This window comes from Lithobates pipiens, unplaced genomic scaffold (genome assembly GCF_037356315.1).
Source record: "Lithobates pipiens isolate NorthernLeopardFrog02 unplaced genomic scaffold, aLitPip1_a1.2 Scaffold_8, whole genome shotgun sequence".
Taxonomy (NCBI): Eukaryota; Metazoa; Chordata; class Amphibia; order Anura; family Ranidae; genus Lithobates; species Lithobates pipiens.
This window is the reverse complement of record NW_027507903.1, coordinates 526526107-526541613: the sequence shown is the minus strand read 5'-3', so window position 1 is coordinate 526541613 and position 15507 is coordinate 526526107.

Genomic DNA, 15507 nt, shown 5'->3' with positions numbered 1-15507 from the left:
CATTCTTCGAGCCAGGGCAATATGTGATATGGAAGCAGAATCAAGAAAAGAACAGGGCACAGCGAGTCTGCCGGGGCTACTTAAATATTCAAGGTTCTTGTGGTCAGTGTAAATCAACACAGGATGGACTGCACCTTCCAACAAGTGCCTCCACTCTTCCAATGCCGACTTGATGGCAAGCAGCTCCCGGTCCCCAATGTCATAGTTCCTTTCAGCAGAAGAGAGCTTCCGAGAGAAGAACCCTACGGGGTGCATCAGGTCATTACTGCCTTGATGTTGGGACACCACCGCTCCTACCACCACTTTGGAAGCATCGACTTCAAGGATGTAAGGCAGAGATGGGTCAGGGTGGCTGAGGATGGAAGCAGAGGTGAACAGGCCTTTAAGCTTCTCAAAGGCTTCCTGAGCCTCGGGGCCCCAGTGGAAGCATACATTCTGATTGGTCAGCTGGGTGATGGGGGTGATGATGGCAGAGAACCCCTTAATGAACTTCCTATAGAAGTTTGCAAAGCCCACGAAACGCTGTATCCCTTTCTTGTCTGTGGGTGCCGGCAAGTCCAGAACAGGGGATACTTTCTGTGGATCCATTCTGATGCCTGCTAGGGAAATCTCAAGACCGAGAAACTGATTTACATTTCTCAGCCTTGGCATACAATCCGTGCTGGCAGAGACGGAGCAGCACTCTGCCCACATGCCCTCGGTGTTGCTCCAGGGATCCAGAGAAAATCAAAATGTCGTCCAGGTAGACAATGACAAAGATGTCCAAAAAGTCTCTAAACACATCGTTTATGAGATGCTGAAAGGTGGCAGGGGCGTTGGAGACCGAAGGGCATTAATAGGTACTCATTGTGTCCAAATTGTGTTCGGAAAGCCATCTTCCACTCATCTCCGGCCCGTATGCGGACCAGATTATAGGCCCCTCTCAAGTCCAGTTTGGTAAAAATTGTGGCCGATCTCAATTTCTGAAAGAGCTCTGGTATCAGGGGCAGAGGGTAGTGATTTTTGACCGTAATTTTGTTTAATTCACGGTAATCCACACAGGGCCGGAGTGACTGATCTTTCTTGATGACAAAGAATATTCCGGCGCCTGCGGGAGAGGGGGAATGGGGGATTAACCCTTTCTCCAGATTTTCAGTGATGTAGGTTTTCAGTGCCACCTGCTCTTTTTCTAACAAGGGAAAAATGCGTCCGAACGGGATCTCAGCCCCCGGAAGGAGCTCGATAGGGCAGTCATATGGACGGTGAGGAGGAAGGGAGTCCGCTCCTCTTTGCTAAAGACGTCCAGGAACTCGTGATACGGTTCTGGCACAGATTGACATAAGTCCTGATCAGAGTCCAGGCAAAGAAGTGTAATGGGCCGGTCAGATGTTTCATGCAAGCAATGTTCCAAGCAATAGGAGGACTGAAACTTCACTTCCCCAGTGGACCAGTTGATGGTGGGGTTATGAGCCTGAAGCCAAGGTATGCCCAGGATCACAGGAAACAGAGGCGATGAGATCACATCAAAGCCAGCAAGGGCAGTGTCTCCTGGGGTACCTGACCCTACCTGATGCGGGAACCGTCAGCCATAAAAACGTATAGTCCATGGGTCTTTCTCCGAAGGGGTATGGTGTGAAGACTGGTGAAGGAGGTATCAATAAAACAACTGCAAGCCCCAGAGTCAATAATGGCGCTGATGGAGACCATCTTTTCCTGGAGCTGTAATGAAAGAGGAAGAGCAATGTGGGTGGTGTTGGCTGGCAAAGATACAGGGCTGACAGACACAGAGGAGAGGCACTTACGTGTCTTAGCGGGGCAGTTATTTGCGTAATGTCTGGACCCACCACAGTAGAGGCACAGGTTAAACTGCCTGGCGATGGGCACGCTCCTCTGGCGATAGGGTGGGACGCGCTGGCGGCCTTATATAGTGTGGAGCGTGTACTACACAGCCTGAGCTATGATTGGCAACAGGCATCCTGCCTGTGGCCAATCATGGCTCTCCTCGCTACTGGCGCTATGATTGGGCCATCATGAGCCAGCAATGCACTGCGATGGCGCAGTGCATTGTGGGCCATGAACGCCACACGAATTTGGCGTGAATGGCCCACAGAGTTCTGGCTTCACCGAACGGGCGAACATCCGGTGTTCAAGTCGAACATGCGTTCGATTCGAACACCAAGCTCATCCCTAGTGGGCACCTGAATTTGGTTCATCCCTGCTGCAATATGTCAATGACATCCTCATATGCAGTCCTTCAAAGGAGGCCAGTGTCTGTGACTCAGTAAGTCTTCAGCAATATCTCTATGAATGTGGACACAAGGTGTCAAAGGAAAAAGTTACAATGGTGTCAGGAAAGTGTTGATTACCTTGGTTTTGTAGGGGGAAAGGAAAATCGGTCACAAAAGAGCCACAGCGCTCGTGGGTCTAGCCTGCCCACCGACCAAGAAGGACATGCTAACCTTTTTGGGAATCATTGGCTACTGCTGCTAATGGATCCCTGATTGTTCCTTCTATGACAACATTCTGAGACAAGCCACAGGTTCTGAAATGTCAGATATTGTATCATGGTCACCAGATATGTTAAACTCTTTCTTGTACTTGAATAATGCTATGGTTGTAGCTCCAGTGCTTGGTTTCCTAGATTATGGAAAAATGTTTCATGTATATGCAAGGGAAAATTGTAAAACCATTGCAGGTGTCCTCTCCCAGAAACAATCTCTGCTCTATAGCTTTTTTCTCAAAGGTGGTTCCAGTTCAGGTTCAAGGCATGCCTGCGTGCAATCCGAGCATTAGGCCCCTCCTCCTGCGAGGGGCTAAATAGCATCCTGTGTGATGGTTGTAGAAATGGTCACATAACTTACACTCAATAGATCAACCACTTTGTACACTACACATAATGTGACCCTCTTACTTAGATCCATACCCAACACATGTCTTCATAAAGGTTGAGCGGATATGAGGTAATCCTACTATCCAATAGTGATCTAATTATCAAGTATGCTGCCTCGGCAGCTGGCCCAGCTCCAATTTTCAATGCCCTGCTAGGTCTTAAAGGTGAGGAAGATGAGGTAGTGGATGAACATGACTGTATACAGATTGTTCAGGAGGATTAACTGAGGCCCAATCAATACCTTACCAATCAGCCCAGGCAGCAGAATTAATAGCCCTGACAAGAGCTTGTTGATTTTTTTGAAGGCCAAGATGTTAATATTTTACAGATTCCAAATATGGTTTCGGGGTCATATGGTCAAGAAGGGGATTTGTAGCAGCTGATGGCAAGGGGATGGCAAGGCAAGGGGATACACTCAATGTTGGGAAAAAAAAATCTATTGCAGGCCATACAGTTACCCAAAAAAAAAGCCATCATCCACTGCAGGATACACACTAATGACACCACTGAAATAGCAAGAGGAAATGCTTTTGCTGACAAAGTGCTAAACTTGCAGCCTCTACACAAGAAGCACAACTTGTCATGCCAATGTTAACACAGGAAATCAATCTCCTAGACCACACATTGATAGAACTCCAGAAACATGCCACTGAATAAGATTTGAAAGAGTGGGTTAGGGAAGCCATGCATCCCTGCAGCAAGTGCACCACTGTTCATAGTTCAATACCATGGAGTTAGCCACGAGAGGGTGGAAAACCACATGTGAGGTATTACTGAAGGACTTTTACATTTCAGGTTTGCCCAAATTAGTAAGAGACTATGTAGCCTGCTGCATTACATGCATTAGAAACAATCCAAATATCCCCCACAAGGCAAAACATGAACATCTTCCATATCCCACCACCCCCTTCACACATCTACAGATTGATTTTCTCCACATGCTCAAGAAAGGAACAAAACAGGAATATCTGTTTCCTGTTTGGTTTAAAGGCCTTCAGAACCACAAGAGAAGACACACAAAGAGTGGTCTGGATACTCACGGAGGAACTGATTCCTAGATGGGGATGCCCACTACAGATAAATTCAGACAACAACCCAGCTTTCCCTTCAAAACTTTGCCAAGAATTAGTTAAAGCATTAAAAATACAGTGGAAGTTTCACATCCTTTATCACCCACAGAGTTCAGGAATAGAAGAAAGAATGAACAGAACCATCAAGGATAAGCTCAGGAAAGCTACAGGAGGTACTTTTCACAAATGGGATAGGATGTTGCCTATAGTCCTAGCTGAGATCAGAATGACTCCCAGCAAGACTACAGGTTACTCTCCATTTGACGTCTTAATGGGTAGGCTTTTTTCTACACCCTGGGCTAGAACAACTTTAGTTTTGGAAACAGGAGATTTAGACCAAATTAGGGAATAATATGTCCAAAAACTGATTAAAATTTTGGATCAAGTTGAAAGAAACCTTACTCACACCTCTCCTCTTTCTCTACAGGATCCGCCTACACATCCCTTCCAGCACGGTGACTGGGTCATGATGAAACAGTTGGCACAGACCAGAAAAGAAGGAGACCCGGTCGGACCAGAAACCAAGGTGGTGGCCGTGACGAGTACTGCAGTCCTGGTGGAAAACCAACAAGCCTAGATCCATGCCAGCCATGTAAAACCCTTACACAAGGAGAGTGTGAAGCAAACTGCTAGAAAGCGAGCTGACCCACAAATAAAAGACAAGGAAAAAGGAGGCACAGCAGGTGATTTTAGCCCTCGAAGAGCGAGTGAAGCAGGTGTTTTAGACTCTGAATCATCAAAATGACTATGCTCATAGCCAAGGACTCTGGCAGACTCTGGATGTTGCTCTTGACAACCGTAGTCGTTATTTTTGTCCCTGTCTGGTTCATAACGAACTGTATCTACCACCCGGAAGATTTGGGTGCAATTACAAGTATTCTGGGAACGAACATACACAGGACAATATTACAATGAACACAAAACAATAATTTACTAAGGGAAGGCCCAATAGGAAAATTTAAAGGGGGCCTAACCCCAGATTAGACATGTAAGGTATTTTGTCTCTCCCTGTTCCATTGACATTATGCAAAGTTAGAGAAAACATATAGATTAATGTTTTAAGAGGGGATTGAAGGAATATATACATTCCCTAGACCCACTGGGACTCCATCTTATGATCAGTATCCATTTTGTCAGTATGCATATAGTCAAATATTGCTTGTTTAAATCTTAGGTATTCACCCACGCAGGTTCCCATGAAGCTGTTACTCTTTATCAGTTTGTTCTGTGATTTCTTAGAAATAGATACTGATTACACTGGCCTCAAGACAGTGTGTCTCCAAGTTTGTTATGTACTATAAATTTGATATGTACTATAAGTATTGGTATGTGTTATATGTCTGGAACATAATTGTTTTGCATAACTGTGAAAGGTCCCATGACACACATGGGGTGTAGCTATAATATTGTTATAACATCCTTTGTCTATATAAGAGATAAATAAATAAAAGTTTATCAGATTTACTCTGACCAAACCACAGCACTGTCAGTGTCATTGTTTGTAATGAGTATATCTCCAGTAGTGATGGACGAACTTCCGACGGGACGTTTCGCGAACGCGAAACGCGAACGGACACAAACGTTCGCGAAAACGACCGTTCGCCGCGGGCTCCATTGACTTCAATGGGAGGCGAATTTCGCAAACCTTTAGGTCGAATTTGCGGCCACGGGGTAATTATTAGGGGGTAGCACGTAGTCCCACCACCTGGACAATAGCATAATACATGTATGAGGTGAATTTGGGATCGATAACTACAAGCATTTTTTTTTTATTTGGGAAATTGTTCTGACAATTCAGGACTATGGAGCTAATGAAGGCAATGGAGGAGAGGGAAGGTCAGGGACCAGGGTAGGCAAACAAGAGGGTGCAGGAGATACAGAGCACTGACAGCAGCACCGTAATACAGAGCACTGACATCAGCACCGTGACATACAGCGCTGACAGCAGCTCCGTGACATACAGCGCTGACAGCAGCTCCGTGACATACAGCGCTGACAGCAGCTCCGTGACATACAGCGCTGACAGCAGCTCCGTGACATACAGCGCTGACAGCAGCTCCGTGACATACAGCGCTGACAGCAGCACCGTGACATACAGCGCTGACAGCAGCTCCGTGACATACAGCGCTGACAGCAGCTCCGTGACATACAGCGCTGACAGCAGCTCCGTGACATACAGCACTGACAGCAGCTCCGTGACATACAGCGCTGACAGCAGCTCCGTGACATACAGCGCTGACAGCAGCACCGTGACATACAGCGCTGACAGCAGCTCCGTGACATACAGCGCTGACAGCAGCTCCGTGACATACAGCGCTGACAGCAGCTCCGTGACATACAGCGCTGACAGCAGCTCCGTGACATACAGCGCTGACAGCAGCTCCGTGACATACAGCGCTGACAGCAGCTCCGTGACATACAGCGCTGACAGCAGCTCCGTGACATACAGCGCTGACAGCAGCTCCGTGACATACAGCGCTGACAGCAGCTCCGTGACATACAGCGCTGACAGCAGCTCCGTGACATACAGCGCTGACAGCAGCACCGTAAGCAGCCCCAGGAGGAAGTCAGCACAGCACAGGGATGGTGTGATCCCCTCATAATAAGAACCCCCAGGAGGAAGTCAGCACAGCACAGGGATGGTGGGAGCCCCTCATAATAAGAACACCCAGGAGGAAGTCAGCACAGCACAGGGATGGTGGGAACCCCTCATAATAAGCAGCCCCAGTAGAAATATGACACCGCTCAACCTCTTCAAAGAGGAGGGTAGGGGCATATAGTACGGTGTGCTTTTTTGGGTCAGGGAAGTGAGCCAAATGAATTAAGAAGGTCTGTGTGCTTGATTCCAAAAATTGTTTATAGACATATACATGGTCTACTGATCACATGTGTTGAATTCCTCCGAGATCCATGCCTCATTCATTTTTAGAAATGTGAGGTAGTTAACACTGTGGTGAGCTAGGCGAGTACGCTTATCGGTCACAATCCCCCCTGCTGCGCTGAACGTCCTTTCGGACAGGACACTGGATGAGGGGCAAGCCAACAGTTCGATTGCAAATTGGGCAAGCTCTGGCCAGAGGTCAAGCCTGCCCACCCAGTAGTCTAGGGGTTCATCACTCCTCAGAGCGTCCACATCGGCCGTTAACCCAATGTAGTCGGACACCTGACGGTCTAGGCGTTCCCTGATGCTGGATCCGGATGACACCTGTCGATGGGTCGGCTGAAAGAATGACCTCATATCCGAAGTCACCAACACATCTTCAAACCGGCCTCTTCTTGCAGGCGCTGTTGGATTGGTACCCGCAAATCCTTCTCTGGGAGTGGGAATTGCTCCTCTGCCAGCGCACGCAAAAGCAGAATGCAGCATTTCTCGAAGCAAGGCCTGGAAGTGCTGCATTCTGACAGCCCTCTGCGACGGCGGTAACATTTCCGCCATTTTGTGTTTGTACCGGGGGTCTAAGTACGTTGCCACCCAGTACTGGTCCTTGACCCTCATGCTTTTTATACGGGGGTCCCTATTAAAACACTGGAGCATGAAGGCCCCCATTTGCACTAAAGTGGAAGCGGTGTGGTGGCCTGGCTCCTGCTCATCATCCAGGATAATGTCGTCCTCTTCATTCTCCTCTCCCCATCCTCGCACAACAGGGATCCCAGAAAGGTTTAAAGCATGCTCTTCTTGCTCCTGCTCATCCGCCCCGGCACCATCCTCCTCTGACTCCTCATCAGACTCCTGTTGTTGACTTGTCTCAGATAGAGTAGCCCCCCCTGGGAATTCATCCAGCATTGCGACTTCCTCATCTTCCCGCTCCTGCTCCTCCACAGCCTGATCAATGACACGACGCAATGCACGCTCCAGAAAGAAGGCATAAGGTACCATGTCACTGATGGCGCCATGGCTGCGACTGACCAGTTTGGTGATCTCCTCAAATGGCCGCAGAAGTCTGCATGTGTCGCGCATGAGCAGCCACTGGCGCGGTGAAAAAAAACCCAGCTCCCCAGAACCGTTTCTTTCGCAGAGTTCATACAGGTAGACGTTAACTGCACGTTTCTGCTGGAGCAGCCTATCAAGCATATAGAAGGTTGAGTTCCATCGCGTCGGGCAATCGCAAATAAGACGTCTGACCGGCAGATGGTGTCGCCGCTGAATGTCAGCAAGGCGAGCCATGGCCGTGTAAGATCTTCTGAAATGGGCCGAGATTTTCCTTGCCTGCCGCAAGATGTCCTGGACCCCAGGGTATTTGACAAGGAATCGCTGCACGACCAAGTTTAAGACGTGTGCCATGCACGGCACGTGCGTGATTTTGCCCTGTTTCAATGCGCTAAGCAGATTGGCACCGTTGTCACACACCACTTTACCAACTGTCAAATTGAGCGGTGTTAGCCACTCATCTGCCTGTGAACGCAAAGCTGAAAGGAGTGCCGGGCCAGTGTGGCTCTTTGCTTCCAGGCACAACAGACGCAGCACGGCATGGCAACGTCTCACCTGGCATGTGGAATAGGTTCTGGGGAGCTTGGGCGGTGCAGTGGAAGAGACGCTAGCAGCGGAAAAGGAGGAGGCAGCTGAGGAGGAGAGGGAGGAGGATGGAGTAGGAGGAGGAGAAGAAGAGTCAGGCCTGCATGCAATCCGTGGCGGTAAAACCAAATCTACACGGGTGCCACGGGTTACATGCTTGACGGCCGTCAGAAGGTTCACCCAGTGGGCAGTAAAACTGATATACCTTCCCTGCCCGTGTTTGCTAGACCACGTGTCTGTGGTCAGATGTATCTTGGCACCGACACTGTGTGCCAGAGATACATTCACTTGCCGCTGAACATGGCCATATAGCTCTGGGATGCCCTTCTCTGAGAAATACTTCCTTCCTGGGACCTTCCATTGTGGTGTTCCAATGGCCACAAATTTGCGAAAGGCCTCCGAGTCCACCAGTTTATATGGCAGTAGTTGGCGGGCTATGAGTTCTGACAAGCCAGCCGCCAACCGTTGGGCAAGAGGGTTATCCGGCGTCATCATTTTTTTACGCTCAAACATTAGGCCCACGGAAGCCTGCCTTTTTGCAGAAAAATGTGAGCTTGGCGTGATGGAAGGTGGAGTGGAGGACAATTGTGAGGAGAGAGGAGAAGGAGAAGTAGAAGACGAGGCTGGACGGTGAGAGCCTGCAGTGTGGCTTTGTGTGTTCCGTTGCTCCCACTGGGCTCGGTGATGGCTGCTCATGTGCCTTCTTAAGGCGGTCGTCCCTAGGTGAGTATTGGGCTTACCGCGACTAACGCGTTGACTGCAAAGATTGCAGATGGCAACGCTATTGTCAGCAGCGGACACGTTAAAAAAAGCCCACACTGCGGAGCCATGTGCCGGTGTCCTGGGAGCGCCAGATGTGACCGTACATGGTCGATGACTCGCTCCTGATACATTTGCAGTCTGCTTTGTCCCTGCTGTGCAATGTAAGTCATTGCTGCTTCTCCTCCCTATCTGCTGGTCCATATCTCCCTCTGAACTCCCCTCCTCTTCCTCTCTTGTGGGCACCCACGTGACATCACTAGACACGTCATCATCAACGTCACCTTCCCCACCGCTATAAGTAGAGTAGGCAGCAACACCGGGGACCAACCTCCTCCTTGGGCTGATCTGGGTACTGGCGTCAGACTGCTGAGTAGCGCTTGTTGCTACCTCCTCTTCCTGATCCAATACCAAGAGTGGCTGCGCATCAGAAATGTCCTCTTGATATGGATCGGAAAATAATTCCAGTGACTCAAGCGGAAGGTATGTGGTGGTGGTGGTGGTGGTCGTGTTGTTGGTGGTAGTGTCTTTGGGGGTGCACATAGCAGAGAGTGAAGAAGAGGGTGCAGATCGAGAGGATGAGGAGGGTGCAGAAGAGTAAGGCTGAGCGAGCCACTCAACCAAGTCTGGTGCATCCTTTAAAGTAATTGAACGCACCTTCTGCAACTTCCCACTTTGGCTCAAGCCTGTTGCTCCTGCCCTACCCCTACCACCCCTGCGGAAGGGCCTGCCTCTTCCTCTGCATGTCATTTTTTAAATGACCCTGTGACAAAACTCTTAGTCCCTATACCGCTGAAGGACTGCTGCAGTATAGGTGAGCGGTCAGCAGTGGTGCACGTCAACCCTATCTATTGTGGACCTATAGCGGTCCTTACAGAACAGCAGACTGTACCGCACTCAAGCCTATGTACCGTAGCACCCTATACCAAGTTACCAGTCCTTATAAGAACTTTTGTGGACCAAGCAGGTTGTGTATTAGTGTTTAGCAGACTGTACGTCAGTCCCTATACCGCTGAAGGACTGCTGCAGTATAGGGCAGCGGTCAGCAGTGGTGCACGTCAACCCTATCTATTGTGGACCGATAGCGGTCCTTACAGAACAGCAGACTGTACCGCACTCAAGCCTATGTACCGTAGCACCCTATACCAAGTTACCAGTCCTTATAAGAACTTTTGTGGACCAAGCAGGTTGTGTGTTAGTGTTTAGCAGACTGTGCGTCAGTCCCTATACCGCTGAAGGACTGCTGCAGTATAGGGCAGCGGTCAGCAGTAGTGCACGGCAACCCTATGTATTGTGGACCGATAGCGGTCCTTACAGAACAGCAGACTGTAACGCACTCAGGCCTATGTACCGTAGCACCCTATACCAAGTTACCAGTCCTTATAAGAACTTTTGTGGACCAAGCAGGTTGTGTGTTAGTGATTAGCAGACTGTACGTCAGTCCCTATACCAATGAAGGACTGCTGCAGTATAGGGCAGCGGTCAGCAGTAGTGCACGGCAACCCTATGTATTGTGGACCGATAGCGGTCCTTACAGAACAGCAGACTGTAACGCACTCAGGCCTATGTACCGTAGCACCCTATACCAAGTTACCAGTCCTTATAAAAACTTTTGTGGACCAAGCAGGTTGTGTGTTAGTGTTTAGCAGACTGTGCGTCAGTCCCTATACCGCTGAAGGACTGCTGCAGTATAGGGCAGCGGTCAGCAGTGGTGCACGTCAACCCTATCTATTGTGGACCGATAGCGGTCCTTACAGAACAGCAGACTGTACCGCACTCAAGCCTATGTACCGTAGCACCCTATACCAAGTTACCAGTCCTTATAAGAACTTTTGTGGACCAAGCAGGTTGTGTATTAGTGTTTAGCAGACTGTACGTCAGTCCCTATACCGCTGAAGGACTGCTGCAGTATAGGGCAGCGGTCAGCAGTGGTGCACGTCAACCCTATCTATTGTGGACCGATAGCGGTCCTTACAGAACAGCAGACTGTACCGCACTCAAGCCTATGTACCGTAGCACCCTATACCAAGTTACCAGTCCTTATAAGAACTTTTGTGGAACAAGCAGGTTGTGTGTTAGTGATTAGCAGACTGTACGTCAGTCCCTATACCAATGAAGGACTGCTGCAGTATAGGGCAGCGGTCAGCAGTAGTGCACGGCAACCCTATGTATTGTGGACCGATAGCGGTCCTTACAGAACAGCAGACTGTACTGCACTCAGGCCTATGTACCGTAGCACCCTATACCAAGTTACCAGTCCTTATAAGAACTTTTGTGGACCAAGCAGGTTGTGTGTTAGTGTTTAGCAGACTGTGCGTCAGTCCCTATACCGCTGAAGGACTGCTGCAGTATAGGGCAGCGGTCAGCAGTAGTGCACGGCAACCCTATGTATTGTGGACCGATAGCGGTCCTTACAGAACAGCAGACTGTAACGCACTCAGGCCTATGTACCGTAGCACCCTATACCAAGTTACCAGTCCTTATAAGAACTTTTGTGGACCAAGCAGGTTGTGTGTTAGTGATTAGCAGACTGTACGTCAGTCCCTATACCAATGAAGGACTGCTGCAGTATAGGGCAGCGGTCAGCAGTAGTGCACGGCAACCCTATGTATTGTGGACCGATAGCGGTCCTTACAGAACAGCAGACTGTAACGCACTCAGGCCTATGTACCGTAGCACCCTATACCAAGTTACCAGTCCTTATAAAAACTTTTGTGGACCAAGCAGGTTGTGTGTTAGTGTTTAGCAGACTGTGCGTCAGTCCCTATACCGCTGAAGGACTGCTGCAGTATAGGGCAGCGGTCAGCAGTGGTGCACGTCAACCCTATCTATTGTGGACCGATAGCGGTCCTTACAGAACAGCAGACTGTACCGCACTCAAGCCTATGTACCGTAGCACCCTATACCAAGTTACCAGTCCTTATAAAAACTTTTGTGGACCAAGCAGGTTGTGTGTTAGTGTTTAGCAGACTGTGCGTCAGTCCCTATACCGCTGAAGGACTGCTGCAGTATAGGGCAGCGGTCAGCAGTGGTGCACGTCAACCCTATCTATTGTGGACCGATAGCGGTCCTTACAGAACAGCAGACTGTACCGCACTCAAGCCTATGTACCGTAGCACCCTATACCAAGTTACCAGTCCTTATAAGAACTTTTGTGGACCAAGCAGGTTGTGTATTAGTGTTTAGCAGACTGTACGTCAGTCCCTATACCGCTGAAGGACTGCTGCAGTATAGGGCAGCGGTCAGCAGTGGTGCACGTCAACCCTATCTATTGTGGACCGATAGCGGTCCTTACAGAACAGCAGACTGTACCGCACTCAAGCCTATGTACCGTAGCACCCTATACCAAGTTACCAGTCCTTATAAGAACTTTTGTGGAACAAGCAGGTTGTGTGTTAGTGATTAGCAGACTGTACGTCAGTCCCTATACCAATGAAGGACTGCTGCAGTATAGGGCAGCGGTCAGCAGTAGTGCACGGCAACCCTATGTATTGTGGACCGATAGCGGTCCTTACAGAACAGCAGACTGTAACGCACTCAGGCCTATGTACCGTAGCACCCTATACCAAGTTACCAGTCCTTATAAGAACTTTTGTGGACCAAGCAGGTTGTGTGTTAGTGATTAGCAGACTGTACGTCAGTCCCTATACCAATGAAGGACTGCTGCAGTATAGGGCAGCGGTCAGCAGTAGTGCACGGCAACCCTATGTATTGTGGACCGATAGCGGTCCTTACAGAACAGCAGACTGTACTGCACTCAGGCCTATGTACCGTAGCACCCTATACCAAGTTACCAGTCCTTATAAAAACTTTTGTGGACCAAGCAGGTTGTGTGTTAGTGTTTAGCAGACTGTGCGTCAGTCCCTATACCGCTGAAGGACTGCTGCAGTATAGGGCAGCGGTCAGCAGTAGTGCACGGCAACCCTATGTATTGTGGACCGATAGCGGTCCTTACAGAACAGCAGACTGTAACGCACTCAGGCCTATGTACCGTAGCACCCTATACCAAGTTACCAGTCCTTATAAGAACTTTTGTGGACCAAGCAGGTTGTGTGTTAGTGATTAGCAGACTGTACGTCAGTCCCTATACCAATGAAGGACTGCTGCAGTATAGGGCAGCGGTCAGCAGTAGTGCACGGCAACCCTATGTATTGTGGACCGATAGCGGTCCTTACAGAACAGCAGACTGTACCGCACCCAAGCCTATGTACCGTAGCACCCTAGACAGACCAAGTTACCAGTCCTGATAAAGAGCTTTGTGGAACAAGTGAGTTGTGAATGATTAGCAGACTGCAGCAGAAGGGCAGCAGTCAAGTATAATATTCTTTCTATATTTGGAAGAAAGAATATTATACGTGTACAAGCCTATTACCGTACCACTGATACCAGTCCTGAAAAGAACCTTTGTGGAACTAATAGTAACAGCAAGTCTTTAAAATTATCCTCACTGCCTGACACACTGCTTCCTGCCTGTCCCTATACAAATTGGCAAAAAAGAGTAGGCTGGAACGATTAGCTGGAACAGCTCTTTTGTGGACCTGATAGTAACAGCTAATGATGATGATGATGATGATGATGAAGAAAGACTAATCTGGCTGAGCTGTCCCTAAAATAGCAGCATACAGCGCTCTGTCCCTTTATCTAAACTGACAAAAGAAACTCAGGCTGCTGACCTAACACCTATACCAGTCCTGAAAAGAACTTTTGTGTACCAAATAGCTAGCGTTTTCTCTGTCCCTACTCCACACAGGATCCTTTCCCTACAGTGACAGAAGAAAGAATGTAAAATGGCCACCGGATCGGGTGTATTTATAGGTTAGGGGGAATGTCCAAGTGTCCATGAGCTGTCATGTCTCAATTGGTTGTCCTGTAACACATGATAAACGTGTCACGAAAGGTTAAAGTTCTTGTATACATTAAACACGTAAGTCCGCCGGGGCGAACGACGGAAAAAGGCGTTCGAACCCGCGGACGGCGAAAGTCGGAAATTCGCCGCGAAACGACCGCCGGGCGAACCGTTCGGCCATCACTAATCTCCAGGCCTGTCGGTATAGGACGAAGGGAAATCAGGACTGCAGTCTATAAATAGTTAACCATTACAGAACATGGTGAGAAAGTAGTTTTCTTTTGTTACTCTATTTTTCCTTTTCAATCTATAGTCTTGCATTTCTATTTTCTTAAAAGCATCATTTCATCAAAGGTTCTTCTTAAGATTGACTATATGGCTAAACTCCCCGGGAATAATTTAAGACTTTCTGGAGGCCAGTTGGTATTTTAACCTAATGTTAAATTAGATGCACATTTGGCATTTATTGCAAGGACACAGGCATTTGTTAGACACTGATATATTTATTTAATCGTGTTATACACCCAGCAGGCTGAACAAAAATAAAACCTGAGGAACTTTGGAGGAGCCGCTGTACTAGCAATCCAAAGTTAGTACAGCAATCTCCCCTGCTGTGCTATGTGTAAGGCTGACCGCAGGTCAGCTTGTATTTGTGGGAGGAGTCAGGCTGCATAAAGCCTGCCCTCCTCTGCCCCCTCCTCTCGTGGATGCCGGCTCTTGTGTCGACTCGTCCGGCTCCACGAGAGGGCACCCGTTTGTTTCTGCTATCAGGTGGCTGAGTAGCATCTGAAAGTCTTTATGTCTCATGTTTTTGGAGCAGCTGGGGGGTGCCACTTCTCCCGCTCGCCTCTTTTCTACCGGTGGTCTGTCGGGGGGAGGGGGGTCGTCCTCTGGGTGGCTGCGGAGAGCCCTTTTCCCGCCCGCCTCCTTCTCCGACTGCCTCTGCCGGAGGGGAGGGTTCTGCACAGGCGTCCCCCGTGTGGTTCTCCCGGGGGGGGGGGGGGGGTGTTTGCCCGCAGCGCTGGTCTCCACGAGCCCTTCTTCTGTGGCCTCTGCCAGAGGGGAAGGGGGAGGAACATGTCGGCTGCGGGCTCTCCCGCCCACCTCCTTCTCCTGTTGATTCTGCTGGGGGAGGGGGAGGTTTATTAAGTTCTATTGCTGTCATTTTTAGGTATACTATTACGGAATGTATGATACAGCACTTTGGCTTTGTTGGATGTGACTTGGTCTTCTATCTGCTGTCTATTTCCAAATATGTGCTTCTTGTCCTTAACCACCTTCATCCTTCATGAAGATGGCAGACACAGTTCCTGTTAACATTTCTACCATTGTCAAAATGTGGCATTTGATGTGCTTGTACTTGTAAATATTTTAAACATCCTAAAGGAAACCCTGTTTAGAAGTATTGTTTTTTTTTTAACACTATATTAATTATCTGACATATTAAGAT